Here is a 22,989-nt window from a genome sequence, read left to right as displayed (position 1 = left end):
ATTCCAACAGTACCTTGATGGTTGATAGTTCATCTCCTGTTTCTAAAACTCTTTGTCCAACCTCCTAATTCTTTGACTTAATGTAATTGTAACCAAGACCCAGAAGAAAAGAATGTTAATCTAGTAGAGAAGAATCACTGAGTCTCACACAAATCACAAAGGTAGTAGAAGTCAAGTAGAAGGGTATGAGGAAAAGAAGAATTCAGAAGAAGTGCTAAAGCACTAATTAAAATTATATGATGATGAGTATAAGTTCGAATTCAAGTAATAATTCATCAGTCATATAACATAGGAAATAAGAACAAGGCATCAAGAGAAGAAATATTGGGTATAATTTTAGAGCACTATACAAAGTTGGCTATAAAGAAGAACACTTAGGGGCACCTGAGTGGCTCAGTCGGTTAAGCATCCAACTTCAGCTCAGGTCATGATCTCATGGTTTGTGGGCTCAAGCCCCACATTGGGCTCTGTGCTGACAACTCAGATTCTGTGTCTCCCTCTCTCTCTCTCTCTGCCCCTCCCCCACTTGCTCTATCAATAAAATAAAATAAAATGGGAAGTCATGTCAGATTTAAACTTACAAAACATTAAATAAACACTTAAAATTTTTATTTTTTTAATTTTTAATTTTTTAATTTTTTAAACGTTTTATTTATTTTTGAGACAGGGAGAGACAGAGCATGAACAGGGGAGGGAAAGAGGGAGACACAGAATCCGAAGCAGGCTCCAGGCTCTGAGCTGTCAGCACAAAGCCTGACGCGGGGCTCGAACTCACGGACCGCGAGATCATGACCTGAGCCGAAGTCAACCGCTCAACCGACTGAGCCACCCAGGCGCCCCTTAAAAATTTTTAAAAAGGGGCTCCTGGGTGGTTCAGTCAGTTGAGCATCTGACTTCGGCTCAGGTCATGATCTCACTGTTTATGGGTTTGAGCCCTGGGTTGGGCTTTGTGCTGACCGCTTGCTCAGAGCCTAGATCCTGCTTCAGATTCTGTGTCTCCTCTCTCTGCTCCTCCCCCAGTCGTGTTCTGTCTCACTCTGTCTCTCAAAAATAAATGTAATAAAGAAATTTAAAAAAAATGTTGCACCTGGGTGGCTCTGTCAGTTAAGCATCTGACTTCGGCTCAGGTCATGATCTCATGGTCCGTGAGTTTGAGCCCCCATTGGGCTCTGTGCTGACAGCTCAGAGACTGGAGCCTGCTTCAGATTCTGTGTCTTCCTTTTTCTCTGCCCCTCCCCTGCTTGAGCTCTGTCTGTCTGTCTGTCTGTCTCTCTCTCTCAAAAATAAATAAACATTAAAATAAGTTTAAACTTACACAATTTATATGTCAGTTATACCTCAATAAAAATAAGGGTGAATATGCTATCAAGGTAGAAAGGAAATTAGGGTGTTTTAAGAGTATAGTCTCTTGCACACTGTAATGTAATGAGGATGGAGATGGAAATAGATTTCCAGCGCATGTGGGAAAGGAGGGGATAAAGGCAGAAATAAGGAACTTCTTCCATAAGTTTTGAAGCCAAGTATTTAAAAATAGTTTATAAGAGAGATAAAATTGAAAGGTGCTTATTTTATTCAAATTTTCAACAGACTGGAATGTACTTACCAAAACAAAAAAAGTAGAACTGATAAGATTTACATAACATATAGGGAATAGAATTTATGACATATAAAATAGGAGGCCTAGCTGTTCTCATCAATTTTTTAAAAAGCCTGGAAACTTGACAAAAATATTTGGAGATTAAGCAAAATTTTGGTAGTTGAGAAATAAATGTTAAATTAGGAGAAAAGAATGGTCCAGAGAAGTAAAGTTTTGTTAATCTACGTCACCAGAGTGAATGGAGCAATTAACTAATATAAAAAGAGATTTCTGAAGGGAAAATGTGAAGGCCACAGCTTGGAAGAATAACAGAAACATTACCATTTTCAGATATTAATAGAGAAGACATATGCATGGAAAAATAAAGAGATAAATTGGAACCAAAAAAAGCAAAACTGTAAAATAAATGTGACAAAACTCATCCTATATGATCAAATTTATGATAGGAAAACAATAACCATAAGGTGAAATGAGACCAAAGCTCTTAGCCTGTGTCATGGCTATCATTTCTTTGACTTGGAAGAGCAAGTTCATGTGTCAATATAGATATGATGCTAGAATGGAAAAACATGGGGGAAAGGAGTGGCATTTCATAGGTCATCAACTTGTAAATTGAAAAAAAAAATAACCCAAAATTGTGAATGGCAGAGAAAAGTGGTTGGGAGGTGGGCCAAAGTCCTAAACTCATAACATTATGGATAGGAGGAGAGGTAGTAGAGTCAGAAAGATTTCAATACAAAATCTACCTCTGCCATTCTATAGCCCTGTGACCTTGGGCAAGTTGCTTAACCACTATGTAAGGATACACTGTATCCTAGCTTATAAAATGAAAAAGGGAGAGGGAGAGAGAGATGAGAGAATTATTTTGGTCTTACAGGGTTATTTGTAAGAATTGCATGAAAAAAAAATGAATGTAACACACTAGCATAGTTTTGAGCATATGAGTAAGAACTCAATAAATGGTAGCTAGTATTTCATAATCTTTGGTGATAATACTCACAATGAACAGATTAATACGGTATGGTACAGGACGATAGGTCCTGACTTCTAGGTACAAAGCAGTTGTGAGGACTCAGAGCTGGACCTACATTGTAGGTTTTCATCAAAATAACCAATGGAATAATGAAAAGATGAAAAAACTTTAAGAGTGTTTGAAACTAGGAAAGAGTGCTATCCACAGGGCAGCAACTTTGAGGAAATGTCTAGAGATAAACTTCAGATGGGACCAAGTGTCACTCACTCTAAGTTTAATTTATGACCCTTCATCATGAAAAAAAAGGAAGAATAGAAAGAAAGAGACCCCTGAAAATGGATAATTAGGAGAGGCCAGAAAAGGTCAAGGGACAAAGAAACACACTACTTTATCTGTCTATTCTCAGTAGTGGTATCTAAAACACTCTTTAGAGAGGCCCTAAGGTTAAAGCCCTTAAGAAATCTAGCAAGTAGCCACTCAAAGGAGACTATATATACCACTGCAGCTTATGCCTGGGTTAGCAACCAGATGGAACACAATGTTGAAAAGTTAACTTTGACCCAACACTTTCAACAAACAAAAAGCAGAAAGCATGGAAATAGGGAGTTTCACTGGAACTCTTTCTTCTTATGTAACTGAATTACTGAACTATGAATAAAATTTATGGTTAACCATTTCAGCAGCTTAAGGTCTCAAAGAAGTTTCAGGTGAACAGTGAGAAAAGTCAAATTGGTACATTATTCTCTTTCAGATTGAGAAAACAGGATAAAATCAATGAGCCCTAAACAGAGATTCTGGAAGATTGAACATGCCACCCAAAATACAGCTGTAGATCTTAGACAAAGCTGGCAGTCCTTCCAAGTGAATGATATCCATAAGGGGTAAAAGCAATATCCTCTTGGTTAGAACAGTAAAAACATATTCTGGCCAACAACTGGTGGGAATGCAAACTGGTGCGGCCACTCTGAAGAACAGTATGGAGGTTCCTCAAAAAACTAAACATAGAACTAGCTTACGATGCAGCAATTGCACTACTAGGTATTCACCCAAAGGATACAAAAATACAGATTCAAAGGGGTACATGCACCACAATGTTTACAGCAGCATTATCAACAATAGCCAAACTGTGGAAAGAGCCCAAATGTCCACTGACTGATGAATGGACAAAAAAGATGTGATATGTATACATATACACACACACGCACACACACACACACACACACGATGGAATATTAGCCATCAAAAAGAATGAAATCTTGTCATTTGCAACGATGTGGATGGAGCTAGAATGTATTATGCTAAGTGAAAGAAGTGAATAAGAAAAAGACAAAAAGGCATAAGATTTCACTAATACGTGGAATTTAAGAAACAAAAGAGATGAACATAAGAGAAGGGGGGGACAGAAAAGAGAGGGAAACAAACCACAAGAGACTCTTAATGATAGACAACAAACTGAGGGCTGATGGAGGGAAGTAGACGGGTATGGGCTGGATGGATGATGGGTATTAAGGAAGGCACTTGTGATGAGCGCTGGATGTTGTGTGTAGGTGATGAATCATTGTATCATACTCCTCAAACCAATACTGCACTGCATGTAAACTAACTGCATGTTAACTAAATAAGAATAAATAAGAAAAAAACAACAGTGAAAATGTGAAAGAAGAAAAAACCCACTAACACAAACTACTCTGTGTCATAAGGAAAATTTTTGACTGAAATAATACCCTTGGAACCATCAGCAAATAGCATAAGGAAGAATGTACATAATTTAAAGATGAATGAAAAAGCAAAAGACAAATTACGTCTATAAATACAACAGAAAAGATGCAGGAGAGAAGCAGAATTCTTAGAGTGATTAGATAAATAGGAAATGCTTCTCTAGCTCTAACCCTAACCCTAGCCCTAACCCTAACCCTAGCCCTAACCCTCACTTCATGAGGACAACACGACCTTGCTACTAAAAGAAACTGTAAAGGATTTTACAGAAAGGAATTAAAGACCTAAACAAATGGGAGCACATTCAGTAATCCTGAGTTGAATGACCTAATACTGTGATAACCTTTCCCCAGATTAATCTGTAGATTTCATACAGTTCTGATTCAAATCCAAGCATGTATTTTAGTGGAATTGATAGGACAATTCAAAAATATTTGAAAATGCAAGGTGCTAAGAAGAACTATGTCTCCAAGAAGAACAAAATCGGAGGACTTATAATACTTGTACTACCTTATATGGAGGCTTATTTTAAAGCCGTAGGATTTTAAAAAGTGTGCTGTTGGAACAAGGACATTATTGTCTAATAATGAACAGAAAAGCAAATCTAGAGGGTAACCCACATATGACAGGCACAGTCATCTAATTTGCTAATGCAAATACCAATGCAATGATGTGGGAAATTGCTAATTGTGTAAATAGACCACAATTCTTCCAGAATTCCCTAACTCCTCTCCCTTCAAACCTTTGCATCTTGACTGGAGGAAATCTACCCATACTTTTAAAAATAGTCCCTTTATAGCCCCTCCTCAAATTATTCTGATTTGAGTGTGCCCACTGTCTCCTGCTGGGTCGCTGAGAAACATGGGGCAAGTATCACTTAGAACATTTACAGTCATGGGGCACCTGGGTGGCTCAGTTGGTTAAGCGTCCAACTTCGGCTCAGGTCACAATCTTGCAATTCGTAAGTTTGAGCCCCACGTCGGGCTCTGTGCTGACAGCTCAGAGTCTGGAGCCCGCTTCAGATTCTGTCTCTCTCTCTCTCTCTCTCTCTGCCCCTCCCCTACTCACACTCTCAGTCTCTCAAAAGTAAATAAATGTTCAAAAAAAATTTTAAAGAACATTTACAGTCATTTTTCTTGCTTTTAAGCAGAGACGTCCATTCAACAGCCTAGCCTAAAGCTTTTCTATCCTCTCCTAACCATTTCTAGGGAAAGAGATTCAACATCTTGCTTCAATAATTTATCCATTATTAAACTTTCTCAATAATATATCCAGCATTATACCAACCTTTGCTGACGGGAATTTATATTTTGTACACAATAGTAATCCACCCCTGTTTCCCTTTTATACCTATTACAGAGATCATAGAATGTTGGTGTTAAGAAAGGGCCTTGGATATCATCAAATCCAGAGGTTTCCTATTGGGTGTTTCTGTTTGTGCCCTGATAGGTATTCTAAAGTTCAAAAGAATCAATCTGGATTATTAGTTTGCCTAGAATAGGATCACATGGGTTATTCTGTTATTTAAAATGTCTTTAGAGGACAAAAATCCTTCCAAACACACATCCCATATGAAAAGGTGGGGGACTCACTGACCTAGTTTAACCTATTTATAGCTCAGGGAGGTTATAGTTTACCCAAATTGTGCCCAGTCAGCTTGTTGCATAACTTGGAATACAGTCCTTGCTCTTAATTAGTCCTCTTTCCATTACACAATCCTCCTCCTTAGATGAAGACTTCCTGCCCCAATACAGCTTTATTATTTATGTTCTCTCAGGATAAATAATCTCCAACAAACAAACGTCTCGGTAATTGTAGCCACTACCCAAAGTGTGGTCTGAGCACCAGCTGTATCAATATCACCTGGGAGATTGTTAAAAATGCAGACCTTCAGGGGCGCCTGGGTGGCTCAGTTGGTTGAACCTCTGACTTCGGCTCAGGTCATGATCTCACAGTCTGTGAGTTCAAGCCCCGCGTCAGGCTCTGTGCTGACAGCTCAGAGCCTGCAGCCTGCTTCAGATTCTGTGTCTCCCTCTCACTGCCCCTTCCCTGATAACTCTCTCTCTCTCTCTCTCTCTCTCAAAAATAAACATTAAAAAAAATTAGGGGCGCCTGCGTGGCTCAGTCGGGTTAAGCCTCCGACTTCAGCTCAGGTCATGATCTCACGGTTCATGGGTTTGAGCCCCGCGTCAGGCTCTGTGCTGACAGCTCCGAGCCTGGAGCCTTCTTCCAATTCTGTGTCTCCCTCTCTCTCTGCCCCTCCCCCACTCATGCTCTGTCTCTCTCTGTCAAAAATAAATAAACATTAAACAAATTTTTTTTTAATGCAGACCTTCAGCCCCACAACCCCCAGCCACAATGTGCAGCATCTTCACAAAATCCTCTGGTGATTCATATACATATTAGAATTTTGAGAAGCTCTGGCCTCTGGGCTTGCTAATTTCACATCTATAAATGATGCCGGCCCATCCCCAGCATCCAGATGCACAGGTAAATGCCTGTTTTTCTCTACTTTTATCACCCACAGTAGAATTGGCTATAAGAAGGTTCACAAGGAGGAAGAACTGTCTGAAACCTCTTTTTTCCTAGAACAAAAAATTGATGCCACTTTAATATGACCCCCGCCTGCCACCTAAGAGTTGTTTCTAGAGCAAAATATTTCCAATCTGCCCAGTATTGGTTGTCTTCATGAGTTAGAGCTTCTTGAGAACCCATGTTTCTTCTACCTCATTGCCTGACCTGCTAATGGAAAATAGGAAATGAAAACTGACAGAGATAGGGGCGAGGAGGGGGGAAACCCAGCTGGACAAAGGGAAATCATTTGGAAATTAAAAACAAAGCAACATATGAATCCAGGAGTCTGGGAGTTGAAAAGGGAAGTTTTATGTAATTCCAGCCAGTTGATGTCACTGCGGCCAGTTCTGTGACTGACTAAGGGAGGCCGAGGGGAGGGGGGGATGTGGAGGTGGGAAAGACCCAGACATTCTCCTTTGGACCTGAGGCTCAGCCTTATGTGTGCAGGATGAGGTCAGTAGGAACAAAGAGATGTATCTGACCAAGAGCCAGGGCCATTTCCCTGCAGAAACGATTCTGCAGTCCTAAAGAGGTCCGTCATCCCTTCTGAGCCTCCCCTTCCCTCAACCAGTCTTTTTGTGGTCTCCTGAGCCCATCTGAGGCACAGTGATACCTCACAGGCTTCTAGCTCATCTGTGTTCAGGAATGGGAGGGTCGGGGCCACTGACACAACCGGTATCCTGCAGCCTATTATTTCCTGCTTGTCCTGGCTCCCGTCCAAGGCCCAGCATGACAGGTGGATGAAGTTCACCAGAAAGCTCAGCAGTGGGCCAGTTTTCCAGGAATGCTGCTGCTAACTAGATTCACATACTAGCCACCCCCACCACCTCAGGCTGAATGGAGAGCCAGCTGAATGGAGCAGAGTTTTTTCTTTTTTTTCTTTTTTTTTTTTTTTTGAACTCTGTCTCCAGTCTGGATCCTGTGATTGTTTCAGCTGGTATAAGCAACTCCCTACTTAGGCTCCAGGGTCCCAAGTGCTTCCAAATCCCTGCAAGGAACAAAAGTGATTCATTCAGACCTTTGTTCTCAAACTAATGGTCCATAATTGAGGACTGGAAGGAAGGACAGCAGGTGCCACTGAGGGCATGGGAGTAAGGGAGAATGAGGGCTTTGGGCTGCTTTAGCAAGAAAAGTTTCAGGGCGATGTAGTAACCTGATTGAGGGAGGAGAATGTAGAGAGAAGTAAAAACAGATCACAACTTTTAATAGGTGATCCAGAGAGATATAGAGAATGAGATTAAATTTAAAGAGAGAAACTATTCCATTTGAACAGAGTTTAGAGATTGTAAAAGTGTCTGCTCTTCCAATATGCTTTTGATTATATTTCCCAAATATATTTCCCAAATAAACTGTGAGTTAATGAGACAAATAACCATGCAAATAATTCTTGTTAATTGTGTCAGGCTGACAGTTTAAAGCAGCCCCCAACCCCACTGGATTTAAGAGCACCTAATATGTGCTTCCCACTGCACTAAGTGGAAAGGAGAGAAGGAATGCCAAAATACATTTAAGTTCCTGACCTCCTGAGTTTCTCAAAAAATTAAAAATAGAAATGCTATATGCTATATGATCCAGTAATTCCACTGCTGGGTATTTACCCAAAGAAAAATGAAAACACTAATTTGAAAATCAGACACATGTACCCCTATGTTTATTACAGCATTATTTACAATAGCCAACATATGGAATCAACCCAAGTGTCCATTGATAAAGGAGATGTGGTAAATGTACACACACACACACACACACACACACACACACGATAGAATATTGCTCAACTATAAGAAAGAATAAGATCTTGACATTTGTGACAACATGGATGGACCTAGCGGGTATTATGCTAAGTGAAATAAGTCAGACAGAAAGAGACAAGTACCATATGATTTCACTTATATGCGGAATCTAAAAAAAATTTTTTTTAAAGCAGAAACAGACCCATAAATGCAGACAACAAACTGATAGTTGCCAGAGGGTAGATGTGTGGGAAGATGGACAAAATGGGTGGAGGAGAGTAGAAGATAACAGGTTTCCAGTTAAGGAATGAATAATCACAGGGATGAAAGGTACAGCAGAGGGAATATAGTCAATGATATTGTAATAGCTACAATGGTATTGTAGATGGTAGCTGTATTCGTGGTGAACGTAGTGTAAGTACAGAGTTGTCAAATCACTATGTTGTATACCTGAATCTAAGGTAACATTATGTGTCAACTATACTTCACTAGAAAAGAAATGGTTCGTGCCCCTCTGGAGCATGCAGACGAGAAAGACAGACATGCAGGTAGATAAACGAGTATCGTGTGACCAGCAATGAGATGGAGGCATGTGTTGTTGCTATGGCAATACAGAGGAGACACAAGAAGAGATCTCAATGTTTGGGGAAGGAGAGTTGTACTCTTTCCAATTCTGGCAAAGCAGAGCCAGAGTGAGATAGGGCTGGTCCACCAGATTTTAAAGGTAGACAATTTGCTAATGGAACCGGCAGGTGGGAAAGGTGCCTTTGGGTAAAGAGATAATCAATCTATGGGCCAGGGTCAGCCTTTATTTTTGCTTGGCCTGTCTCTGGATGCTAAGTCATCACCATCTGTTTCTGCTATAAGCCCAGACACCAACTTGGGAGGTACTTGCAAAAGTCCTTAGAAGGTTCCCAACAGTCCTGGGGGAGCTAGCTTTAGTCTTCACATACATGTCCTGGAGATCTGGAGGGAAATTATTTTGGGATATAAATATGTATTTCAAGATCGTGGCCAGTATCTAAATGACTTACGTCTACTATTGCCTCCATGGGTAAATGCTAAGTATATCTTCCCCATGCTATAGCATCAGTATAAAGGAATGAACTGAAGAGCCAACCATCTCCACCCCAAACCACTTCCATCCTGCCCACAGGTGGGGAGGGGGAAATTACTTGAATTTAATGCTAATAAACCCTATTACTGCCTCTGTACAAGGTTTAGATGAAGGGTTAACAAAAGGATTATATATAAACTACATATATATAAACTTCATATATAAACTCTTCATATATAAACTACTCTCACTTTGGTGATAAGAGTCTTTGAAGACTATATTTTCTACAGGAAAGTGGTTTTACTTTCTTTATAAGGTCTAGACTACATTTTTCTAAATATCATTGATTCTTCTTGGGGAGGAAAGGAGTATATGCATGTGTGTGCACACACATAAGTGAGCTTTTGAGCCAATAGTTATTTGCTTGGAAACTAGGAAGAAAGAGAAAGCTTACCCAGATGTCACGATGTCACACTGATAAAGATCTATAAAAAGGGACCACACTTGGAGTGCCAAAGTTCACACTGGGATGTTCATTCCACTGGAATATTGAAGTCCAGCCCTGAACTGGCTTGCCAAATCCCTGTCTCCCTTATTCTCCCTTCCTCTCCTCTAGGTATTATTCTAAAGGAATAAATGCGACTTTGGAAAATTTCTATAATTTATTGTGTTCTTCTAGCAATTATGCTATTGTGGTCGGGACAGAGACGGGCTGGATCCTGCCCACTACTCTGAGAAAAGGGTGATGGATTATTACAAAGTGACATTATTTGCAATGCAAAGGATTAATGCAAAAGCAAAAAGCAGCACTGTGAGAGAGACAGGGATAATGTTAGAATAGAAGAGTCAGACTAGCTACAGAGAGATTATATTCATGAGAAGCTTCCCCTATAATGATTTTAAGTTATTTTGATCTTTTGCTTTGTTCTGTAAAAACAGTCATATTAAACCTTAGGTTTGCACTTGTCTTGTACCTTGCAATTTGCCTTTGCTATGACAACCCTTCGGTAAAATTTTAATTCTCCTTTAAAGAGTTATGGGAATAGTATTGTGGGAATTAGGGCCTTTCCATTTTCCTCTTTATTGGCTGAGATCCTTGTTACAGTAACAGCATTGTTTTCGGAAAACACTAGTCCAGGCATTCTTGGTGGGAGTAAACCTCAGACCAAAGATCCTTTCCAAAAAGATAGCAGAGGGGAGGGCATGGTGAAAGAGATTTGGATATTCAGATGCAGGAGAAATTACAAAAGAAAAACAAAGAGAAGAAAAATTCCCATGACCCTGCTACCCTCAAGAATTTTAAATTCATTTTAAAAAAATATTTATTTTTGGGAGAGCACAAGCTGGAGGAGCAGAGAGAAGGGGACAGAGGATCTGAATTAGGCTCCTCAATGACAGCAGAGAGCCCGATGCAAGGCTCAAATCCACGAACTGTGAGATTATGACTTGAGCCAAAGTCAGATGCTCAATAGACTGAGCCACCCAGGTACCCCAAGAACTTCTAATTCATTTAAGAAGATAGAGCATACACCCATGACTATTTTTCCAGCTATGGTCTTCATTCACTCATCCTGCCGTGGTTCAACTAGACTCCCCTATTTTTTTTTAATGTTTATTTTTGAGAGAGAGAGAGAGAGAGGGCAAACACAAGTGGGTAAGGGGCAGAGAGAGAGGGGGACAGAGGATCTGAAGCGGTCTCTGTGCTGACAGCAGAGAGCCTGACGCAGGGCTGGAACCCACAAACCGTGAGATCATGACCTGAGCCGACGTCAGATGTTTAACCGACTAAGCCCTGATTCCCCTAATTTTTTATATGGCACCACCATCTGTTCAGTTTCCAAGCCCAGAATTTGGGTGCCAAGTATGATTCTTTCCTCTTCCTCACCCTCTACAAATAGCCAGTCTTAAAGTCCTTTTGGTTCCATCCTCCCAAATACTTTCGATATTTTCATGCAATACTGCCATGAAGAATGGCACTGGAGAAGACAAACTGGGGAAGCTGCTGGATTTGGCAGCGAAAAGACCTTTAATGACTTGCAAGGAAACTATTTCAGCAGCCATATTGCAAGGGTGGAGCAAGCATGTGTGCCGATGAAGAAGAGATGGCTGTTGCACCTGATAAGTGCTTGGGAGCAATAATATTCAGTATATTCTCAAACCAAAAATTATGCCTCCTTTAATAATTCAGATGGGCACTTGACTTTTCTCATTCCGCTGTTCTATTTCATAATTTCTTTTTCCTTTTTAAATTAATTTTGCCTTCTGGAGAATAGGGTATAAAAATCATGGTAATGGCATTTTGTGAAAATGTTAGCCTTTCTTACTAAAAGAGCCCAGGCAGCAAAATCCCACCATCTACACAGAACAAAAAATAGAAGTTTAAGAACCTCCTGGATTCAATATGGTAAATAATTTTTTTGCTCCCCCAATTCTTTTCTTATGAATAATTCTATGAATACTTTTCTTACGAATACCAGCTTTCATATATTTGCAGACTGTTTCTCAGCTTACATTCTGTCAAGTAAACCAGTTTCCTTACTATTTATATGGCCTTGCCTTTTTTTTTTCCCTTGGCATTTTTATTTTAACGTATTTTCTCTCATCACTCCATCAGCCTATAATCTCAATGAACTTCCAATTTCAGCTAAAATATGATTTCAAAATGTAAAGAATCTGGCAGTCAGAGTTTTTAGGTTTGAGTATCAGGTACACCACATAATGGTGGTATGAACTTGGAGAAAAACTAATGTCAGATCCTCAGATCTTCACCTATAAAATGGGGGAAATTATATCACCTTAGTAAAGGTTGATGCAAAGACTAAATAAGAGCAAATATGTGAAATTGCCTGGCTCAGAGCAGCCATTTAATAAATTTTAGTTCCTTCAGACACCTTCTCTAAAGTCCTCTACTTTTTCTTGAGCTACAGACTTGCATTTCCAATTTCCTGCAGACATCGCTACACATAAGTCTTTCTAGTGGAAGTCACCATTTTCCATAAAACTTGTCTTTCACATTTCCCTCCATATTTTTGTTCATAATATCAGTCTATCGTTCAACACATTTTTTTTTTTTGCCCAACCCTGGTTCCAACCTTTGCTGATATCTGGCAGAGACCATGAGATGCCTCTAAGGTATCCTCAGGTGGGAGCAGAAGCACTAGTGTCTAAAGTGAAGAAACAACAGGTGCAGAGAGCAGCAATCCACTTGGTAAAATTCCTTGGAGAGACTTTTTAAACCAGCTTCCCCTCTCCCTTTCATCCTTTTTATGGTCTGCTATGCTTGGCTCCTGATCCAGACTTAGGATCTGCTTTTATCTTTGATATTTGAGGATCTAACTCAACTTTTCTGGATTGCAGATGAATGGCTAATCTCTGGAACCTCAACTATTGCAAACACTCATGAACTGATCTCCCTTTCTGCAGCGTCTTCCTGTCTAATCCAGCCTTCCAAAAGGGATCACTTTAATTATCCAAACAATCCCTTCAATAGTGTTAGTCCTCGGGCACCTGGGTGGCTCAGTTGGTTGAGCGTCCGACTTCGGCTCAAGTCAAGATCTCACAGCTCATGAGTTCAAGCCCCACGTCAGGCTCTGTGCTGACAGCTCAGAGCCTGGAGCCTGCTTTGGATTCTGTGTCTCCCTCTCTCTCTGCCCCTCACCCACTCACATTCTGTCTCTGTCTCTCTCAAAAATAAATAAACATCAAAAAAAATTTAATAGTGTTAGTCCTCTACAGTTAAGCCTCAAAAAATGTCTCTCCCACCACTTACAGCATAAAGCCCAAATTACCTTGCCAGGAAATAATGGGAGTAACTGTATAACTTGGTTCCTACCTATATTTCCAGCCTTATCTCTGACCATTCCCCAAGACGAATTCTTTGCTTTAATATCAACTTAATGACTTGCTCTCTAAAGTGTACTTTTTGTTTCAACTGTCCCCACATTCAACCACCTTGCCTTCTTATTTCAAGGAGAATCCTCCCATTATGTTTTTCTTTTTTTTTTTTTTTAATTTTTTTTTCAACGTTTATTTATTTTTGGGACAGAGAGAGACAGAGCATGAACGGGGGAGGGGCAGAGAGAGAGGGAGACACAGAATCGGAAACAGGCTCCAGGCTCCGAGCCATCAGCCCAGAGCCTGACGCGGGGCTCGAACTCACGGACCGCGAGATCGTGACCTGGCTGAAGTCGGACGCTTAACCGACTGCGCCACCCAGGCGCCCCCCATTATGTTTTTCTTGATGGGAGGTAGGGTCAAATGCACCATCTTTTCCCTCCTTGCTTCCATGGTATGAGCACTGACTTAGGCTTTGCCAGCCAGATGCTCCCATCCAGGACAATAAAATCTGAGTAATGTAGACCTAGAGAAGCAGTTGGAATTCATTTACAGTGGCGATGGTGGTGTTGGCCAAATCCTCCGGCAGGTGTAGCATCATCCTGGCTAGATTCTTTCTGCTAAGAGACTACTGTGCTTCCTGCTTCTTGGCTCTTGGAATACATTTGCTCCTTACCATTTTCTGAGCCTGATCCTCCAGCTTTCTGATGGTTCTGCAAGCCAGTGATATTATTCCAATGCATCTCCATTTTCTTTCTTACAGACAGAGATGTTTCTGTTGCTTTCAACCCCAAGAATCCTAACTTATATCCTGAGATGTCTAGCTGTTTTCACCAGTGTTTCTTTGCTATGCTAATTCTATGTGCATAATGCCTTTCTTACTTCTCTCTGCTTTTCTGGAGATCCCATGCATAGTGAAAGACAAACATTTAAAGAACCATTACATTTCAAAAAGATAGATGCCAGGAGGGAGATACATACTGTGTCCATTCGGGCATGAAGGGAACTCTTTTTACTTATGGGAAACTTCCATAGGAAGGAACCTGTCAGGTATTGAACTGGAGGAAAGACAGTACAGGCACAGAGTCAGCATGAACAGAGGCAAGGAGGTGTGAAGGAACATGGCAACACTGAGCAATGGCAGAAGTTCAGTATGACCACAACATAGGCTGTGAGGGGAAGGATGGTGGTGGGAAATGAAGTGTGTAAAATTCACCTGGATTGCTTCAAGAATAAAGAGCTGGAGTCCCCAGTGAGTTAATGGAACTGAGCCATGTTCATCAATAACTACTAATATTATAAAAAGACAGCCAGACACTTAGTGCCCCCAGATGGAAGTATTCAATGCTTCACACCACCTATGAAATATTCCTGCCAAAACCATCAAATCTGAATCTGATCAATGCTCTACATTTAAATGATAATAAGGAAAGTATTGGTAATTATTATATAATTACTAACAAATAAAAAATTGCAAATAAAATATATAAATTATAAAATTAATTATGTAACATTATTAAATAAATTGAAGGAAACTACAGCAGTTGAAAGATATCTTAAGTGATACCAGTGAAATGCAGGCTGTGGGAAACTCTACAGCACAAAAAACCCAAATTCTTCAACAAATAAGAAGCAGAGAGTGGAGGAAGAGTATTACAGGAGGGAAAAAAGAGACAAGGGATGTATCAGCCAATTGCAATGTGAGGAAGTTATTTGGTTTTTGATTAAAAAAAATTGTGAAATGGGGCACTTGGCTGGCTCAGTCGGTAGAGCATGAGACTCTGGATCTCAGGGTCATGAGTTCAAGTCCCATGTTGGGCATGTAGCTTACTTAAAATACACACAACAAAACAAAAAATTGTGAGGGGCACCTGGGTGGCTCAGTCTGTTGAGTATCTGACTCTTGATTTTGGCTCAGGTCATGATCCCATGGTCACGGGTTGTGAGATGGAGCCCCATGTTGGGCTCTACCCTGAGTATGAGGCCTGCTTGGGATTCTCTCTCTCTCTCTCTCTCTCTCAATCCGCCCTTTCCCCACTCACACTTTCTCTCTCTCTCTCTCTCTCTCTCTCAAAATAAACATTAAAAAAATTGTGAGATAACATGGGAAATTTATGACTATAAAATTGTTAATTTTTAAAGGTATAATAAATGCATTTAGATTTTTAGAAAGTATTATTTAGAGATACACACTGGAATATTTCACACAGATGAGATGATACAGTATCTGGTACTCGTTTCAGAATAATTTGGGGTGGGAGTATTAACCAAATAAGATTGGACATGGTAGCTTATTATATTTTCCTCTTTACTTTTGAACATGCTTGAAATTTTTCTAATAAAATATTTTAAATTCAGATTGCTAGGTTTTGCCCCCTGGAGATTCTGATGCCATAGGTGTAAGGTGGCACTCAGAAATCCAAACTTTTAAGAAGCACCTTAGAGAATTTGAAATCAGATGGTCCCTAGTCCATAATTTGAGCAAATTCAGCCCAACAGTGCAGTGACTTCAATGGGGGAAACCAAGTAAGAGAAATTGGCAGTATCTTTAATGGAGCAGGTGCTCAAGATAAATATCTGACCATTTTATCTGATGATCGTTTACAAATAATTGTCCCAAATCTTCCTAGTGTTTGTGTATAATAATCATTCAGGGTGTGATTACTGGCGCTATTTCCTGATGTGGGCCTTTTTTCCATTAGATTTTTTTGAGTCCCCTAATGCTTGCCTCATGAACCAAGGCTAATTCCCTGATTAGATAATCATCCTTGGGAAGCTTTCTTCCTAATCACAATGGTAGGAGAGATGTTGCCAGGCCTTCCAGGAAGGGAGAGACACCCAGTTGTGACCCATTAAATTGGCATCAGCTCTCACTCCACCCCTTCCAGGAGGAAAGGCTCTTATAACCCTGGAAGGGGAGGGAGCAGAGAGGTGACCCATCCTTCCCAGGGCTGTCAGGTCACATCATAATCTCACACACTCCCAACCCCCCTTTTCATTCCACTTTTGAGAATTTTTCAACTGGAAAGTGCCTGAAACCTTGGAGTTGTGGAATGGGCTGGGTGTATCATGGAGACATGGCTGGCCACATGTCATAAGGCAAACTGACTGAAAATGGGAAGGTCCTACCATGACTCCTCAGAGACATGGGCCCCTCTCAGGCAGTTAACCTGAGGGTGGCTCTCCCAGCAAAGCCAAAACAAAACGCTGCTGCTGGCTGAGCCTCCCTGGGATTGCAAGAATGCTTTCCCATCCAGGCAAAGCCCTGCTGTCCTGCCAGCAACAGAAAAGCAGCCTTCCAGAAGAATCTTCTCCTTGTCTGGAGCATTCTAGGCTTCAGACCTGTCTGGGATCAGCACACCTCAGGGTTGGTAGATGGAGTGGCTGCATTCAACCCCTCCCCAATATGATATGAACTGAAACAACCTTGCCTCTTCTTGCACAATCCGGGGAAACCTTGCTGTATCCCACTGATAAGGTGAGGAAACAATAATGGACAGAGATGGGTACTGTTTGTATCCTGAATTTATAGGCAGAGACCTTCAAATTGAAGGTCTCAGTGATTAATCTGTGATCACTCAGCTCAGGGTCAGAACTAGGATCAGGTAATCCTGCCTTAGGCTTTGTGCATGTAACTCCCTCAGAGGGTTTTTGCTTTTTGCCTTAATGTAATCACCTCTCCTTTTATATAGTTTTTAAGTTTATTTACTTATTTTGAGAGAGAGAGAGAGAGAGAGAGAGAGAGAGAGAGAGAGATTGTGCAGGTGAACAGTGGAGGGGCAGAAAGAGAGGGAGAGAGAGAATCCCAAACAGGCACTGTGCTCTCAGCACACAGCCCAGTGTGAGGCTCTTTCCCACAAACCACGAGATCATGACCTGAGCCCAAATCAAGAATTGGATGCTTAACTGACTGAGCCACTCAGGCGCCCCATTCGCCTTGCCTTTTAAACCCTACCCTGCTCATCCTCCCCAGAGGGAACCTACCTTCCTGCCACCGTGGGCTCTGCATTTCCCTCAACATGTTGCACTTGTTCTTATGTATTTCTTTTTCTTTCACTTTCCTTCTTCATGAAAGGCTTTCTTCTCCTCAACTCCAATTTCTCTCATTGAAATCCTGCTCCAGCTTGCCAGACTTTTAGGATTCATTCACCACCCTCACATAAATGACATTTCCCTCTACATCTTCATCACACTCTGCTGATAACATTTCTTGTCACGCACATTTGTTTTCTTGTCTCGTATTTTTCTTTTGATGACCTTATGGCCATGTGTATACTTGCCTGCAGAATTCTGATGCACTGCAAACTCCTTGAGCCCTGTGACCATTTTTTATTCAACTTTTTATTTCCTCAGCATTTCCACAGTGCTCTGTATACAATAGGATTTTTAAAATTCTATTGAATTGAATGTATGCAACCTTGCAATAATATATAACCTAGTTTCCGTCTATCAAAATACAATAACAGGTCCAGGGGAAGCTGGATGCTACAAAGGATTAATACTGGGATTAATCCTTACCCAGTTGAAATGAAGACTCCTTAAGTAGCATTGTAATTTATGTCTTTGCTAACTCCATCTTTGCATGTACTAAATACATTGAAAGTGAATCGCCACTGGGTTTTGAATGCCCTGCTTCCACTTCTGCCCCTTATAATAGTGAGGAAGTAGAGATGAGGAGAAGACAGAGCTACAAAGCTGCCTGGGGAAGTTGGTATATTCAGATGCTCACCCCTAAGTTTCCTTGTCCTTTTGTGATTCCAGATTGGTTTGGGTGAGTGAGGAGGGAAAGGGCAGCCCTCTGGGGACATTAATAATAAGGTCTGAAGGATGAAGATCAAAAGGCAGCTTTGGCTGCAGACCATGGAGTAACCCTAGTAACGGCAGAGGCTCTCTGATCTCCATGCTCCTCCATACCCCCTGTGAGCTCAACTACATTTTGCACCCCTTCCTGGGGTCACCACCCTTCTCAGTTATAATCCACCCTTGTTTCTTCCAAAACTCCATATCCCACAAGAATATAGGTCTGCTGTTTATTTGCATATAACTCACTATCTAGCCATGAGATAAACCACCCGGAAAAGTTTTACAAAACTGGCATGAAACCAAATGTTAGTTAGTATGAAAGCTCAGGGAGAGCTTGTTTAAGCTTTTTAAAGAATACCTTTCTAAACTGAATGATCCAAATTGGCCTTCTACAGTATTTATCTTCGCTAACCTACAGCCAGTTCATAAACCTTGTAAATGTTTGCCTTTTAAATCATCCATTGCATGTTTCCTGGGATTTATTCTGAAATAATTTGGTGGTGAATGGGAGCTGGGGGCAGGGCACAAAGGAACCAACACTAGCCATGAGTTCGTAATTGTTGAAACCAGGTGATAGGGACGTGGGTGTTCATTATGCCATCCTCTCTCGTTTTAGTAGATATTTGAAATTTTCCTAGCAAATATTTTCTTTTAAAAATTTTATTTTGTCTTCATATTCTGCCTCCATGCAATTCTAGTATGGTTAACTTTTCTGCTTTGGAAGACAGGAATTATCACATTGGGTCATCTCCTCCCTCTGCCTTTCTTATTAACCCAACTTGTATCATCTTCTTTCCGTGTCCTAGCTTGGCAAAACAAGGGTCTGTCTGCTTGGTGAATCTCAAGTACTATGCACAGAGTGGCCCAAGAATCTTGGACATGGCCAGGGTGAATGCTCAGACTCCTTTCGTAACCATTTAAAAATATGCCATGGTAGCAAGAGTTCCAAGCTTGAGGGTTTTATTTTCACTGAGGACTTCAAATACTGCCGCTGGGCTGCAAATAGAAACTAGCATGGTGGCTTGTTTGCAAAAGTTGCTCTGTTCTTTCTCTCTCTTCTCATTCCTTCTCTCTCTTTCTCCTCTGTCCTCTACTGGAAAAGCACCTGTTGGTGGGCAGTTACCAATGTGAGGACACAAGAACTTTCTGGTGTTAAATACTTCCAGGATATCAAGAACCAAAGCTGTTTGGACTGCTAGGAATGACACAGTGAATCAGCACCCCGTGTCCCATTTTTGGAGACTTCAACTACGTTGTTGGTCTGGGAGGAAAACACGCTTAAAAGTCAAATGAGAGACCCTATTTGAGGAGGTGACATTCAGATTGCATTTCACAGGTGTTTTGGCACCAACAAGTCAAACAGGGTATTTCTCCAATCATGTAAGCAGACGGACTTGCCATTTGATCCACAGCAGAGCTTGTCCTGTGCAAACTGCATCCAAAATATCATCCCACTCAGTGGGCGATTCCCCAGCATTAGTCACTGTCAGGCGTCCTTTCAAAGCTGCTCTCAGGAACTTCTCCTGAGGTGTTGCCTTTCTCTGCAGCTTGTCTGATTCCATAAGGCCAAAGAGATGCGTTGAACAACTAAGAAAGGCAAAGTGGAAAAAAAAAAAGGGAGGGGGGAAGTTCAACCAGTTAGAACCCTGGGCTGTGGAGGAAGATGGCCAAAGAGGCTGGATTTCCAGCTGTCCATCACCCCTCTCATTTTGCACAGGAAAGGCATTTCTCTAATCCACCTGTTCAATTATTTATCATGCTATGTGTTTCCTCTTAATTGTTACTCAGGCAAAGCCTTTATGTTGTAAGGTGACACCCTAGTATTTTTTAACGACCTTAGGCAAAGTGATTGACACTTGATCCTGGAGTCAGATGTTCCCAGTGACGCAACTTGCTCTCCCAGTAGCAGAAAAGCTTCCTGCCATGATTAAGTTGGAACCGTGAAAGTGCTAAAATGTGTTGTCAGTCTTCCTCTGATGCAAGCACTTTTATTATAGAGTCTGCTCGCAGAAGAGGGAAGCAACACAAGCCTTGCCTCCAAATAGCCCTTTCTGCCCTGGACTAGCCACTCTGTACAGAAGGGAGGCATGTGCCGGACGTTTCAGAGACCAATGATCACAGTCACGCCTTTTCCAAACTTACGGTTTTCCTGGGTCAGCCCCTTCCCTCTCTCTATTTCTTTTTCTGGGTTCCTATGACAATGTGATCCCAACTGATTTGTGCCTGGCAGGGTGCCACTCTCTGAACTCTCATTAACTGCCCCAGTCAAGCAAAACAAGAAGCAATCCATTCTGTATTTGAACTTGAAATGGAAAATCATCTGTGTTTGCTTTTCTTGATAGGAGGCTGAGATGGAGCAAAAGGGTAATTCTGTTTTTTTTGGACATGGGCTACTTCCCAATGAAAATGCTAGGGAACCTGTGAGCAGTGGGTATCAGACCCACTGTGATTCAGTGTTGGCTGATCCAGTCCGTGTTAAAACCACACAAAAGGCTTTTTCAATGCCCCCCCTCCCCACTTGGGTTTTCTCTACTACTCTTCAGGGTTCCTAGGCAAAGGGTATTTTTAGGGTGTGGCTGCCTCCTGAGGGAATAGTTTCAACTATTGATTCATTAATTTACTACTGTTATACCACAATAATGCAATGAAACCAAACACACATAAGGCTATGACCTAAAAAATTATTTTTTTAATTTTTTTAATGTTTATTTATTTTTGAGAGACAGAGACAGAGAGAGAGAGGCGGAGAGGCAGAGAGAGAAGGAGACATAGAATCTGAAGCAGGCTCCAAGCTCTGAGCTATCAGTTCAGAGCCTGATGTGGGGCTCGAACCCACGAAATGTGAGATCATGACCTGAGCCAAAGTCGGACGCATACCCGACTGAGCCACCCAGGTGCCCCCAAAATTTTTGAATAAATACAAAGGAAAGGGAAAGCAATAGAGTATATTGCATTCTTATTACTATTACACTGAAGACTTTTATAGGTATTTATTCCAAATTACCGTAGGCACTTTGTTCCCATTTTATCTTGATACCAGAGGTACCAGAATCCAAATATATGTAGCTAATATACAGATTGGAAAGTTCACCCTACAAGCTTTTATTGTTTTTTTGTAGTAGGTTTATGTCTGAACTACCTTAGCCAGACTTTCTGAATTCAATCACAAAATATTTCTTTCTAATTCTCGGATTTCTGATACCTACCTGTGTTTAACACATTGTATATATCCAGTAAATACTGGACAAGTGAGTGCGTGAACGAATGAATGAATGAATGAGTGGAGCCCAATCTCGGAAGAGAGCTGGCCTGAATCAGCAGTTGCTAAACATGGCTACATACTGGAATCATTTATAAGCACTTTATTTTTATTTGTAATGTTTCTCCAAAACTACTTTATTCTCCCCTCTCATTCTATGTTCTTTTAAAGTTAATTATTGCTCATTATAATAATCAAAACAATGCAGAGGAGTCTAAAGAAAAATCATCTCCTTTTCCTTGAAGTAACACTCCAGTGATGTCCATGCTCTTAATGAGTCACCATGTGTTCTTCTATAGTTTTTATTTTAATTTTTTAAATATTTTTTATATTTGAGAGAGAGAGAGAGAGAGAGAGAGAGAGCATGAGTGGGGGAGGGGCAGAGAGAGAGGGAGACTCGGAATCAGAAGCAGGCTCCAGACTCTGAGCTGTCAGCACAGAGCCTGACACAGGGCTCGAACTCACAGACTGCAAGATCATGACCTAAGCCAAACTGGACACTTAATCGACCAAGCCACCCCACCCAAGGTTTTATTTTAAAAAGCTCAAATACACTTCCAATTTATTTGATAAGAATGGCACATGATAAATATTAGTTGAAAATTTGCCTTTCACGTAATATATTGCAGATATCCTTCCAAATTAATACTAGTCCATACCAACTTGCCTCATTCATTTTCTCAGCTACACAGTGTATGTAATACAGGTGCACCGTAATTCATTCAAAGGTTGTTTTTGTGTATGTGTGTATAAATACTGGCAATGCAGAAAGAAATATTCTTTTTTAATGATAGATATAGTTATTTATTTTGAACATAAGTGAGGAAAGAATTTGAATGGGGAGTAGAAATAGAATTCCAGAGAAAAACATTCCCCTGTATTGTGGCTCTATAAATATTCTTGTAGTTCTGTTACGTCTATATAAAGATGTAAAATCTATGATCAGGTAGGTTTTCAGAACTAAATTTGAAATAAAAAGCATACGCATTTACATTTTAATAAAAAATATGGCCATATTACCTGATTTCTTGCCCTTACCAGCACTATATTTATCAATCTTCTACTTTATTATAAATGTATTGAGAAATTAAAAAATCTAATAAGAAAAAATATTATATTGTGGTTATTAATTTTCATTTCCTGGGACATTTTGGAGGATTTCTTTTGTTTTTAAATACAAATCCTGGGTCCCATTTTAAATCTACTGAGGCAGAGTCTCTGAGGTCAGCACCTGTGAACCTGTCTCTATAGAGTTCCTACGTGAGTCTGATAAGGTCAACACCTGTGAATCTTTGTCTTTATAGAGTTTCTATGTGAGTCTGATGATGTCAGTGCTTGGACAGGCATTTGGCAACCACTGATAAAGACCATCTTTTGATTGAGATGTAAACTCTATGAAGATGTAAGCTTCTATTATCTAAAAACAAACCAACCAACCCTCAA

At 40.6% G+C, this 22,989-nt stretch overlaps 1 non-coding gene across 1 annotated transcript; it reads left to right on the top strand.

The window, feature by feature from the left end:
• The first annotated feature begins 15,232 nt into the window (after positions 1-15,232).
• Positions 15,233-15,305, top strand: TRNAQ-CUG (transfer RNA glutamine (anticodon CUG)). Its single transcript has one exon. It is a non-coding gene; the product is annotated as a tRNA-Gln (tRNA).
• The last annotated feature ends 7,684 nt before the right edge of the window (positions 15,306-22,989 follow it).

Source organism: Lynx rufus, unplaced genomic scaffold, assembly GCF_022079265.1.
Source record: "Lynx rufus isolate CCGP_SWC_20201006 ecotype Redwood Valley unplaced genomic scaffold, mLynRuf1.p SCAF_18, whole genome shotgun sequence".
Classification (NCBI taxonomy): Eukaryota; Metazoa; Chordata; class Mammalia; order Carnivora; family Felidae; genus Lynx; species Lynx rufus.
The sequence above is the reverse complement of the archived record's forward strand: the minus strand, read 5'-3'. Positions and strand labels throughout refer to the sequence as shown.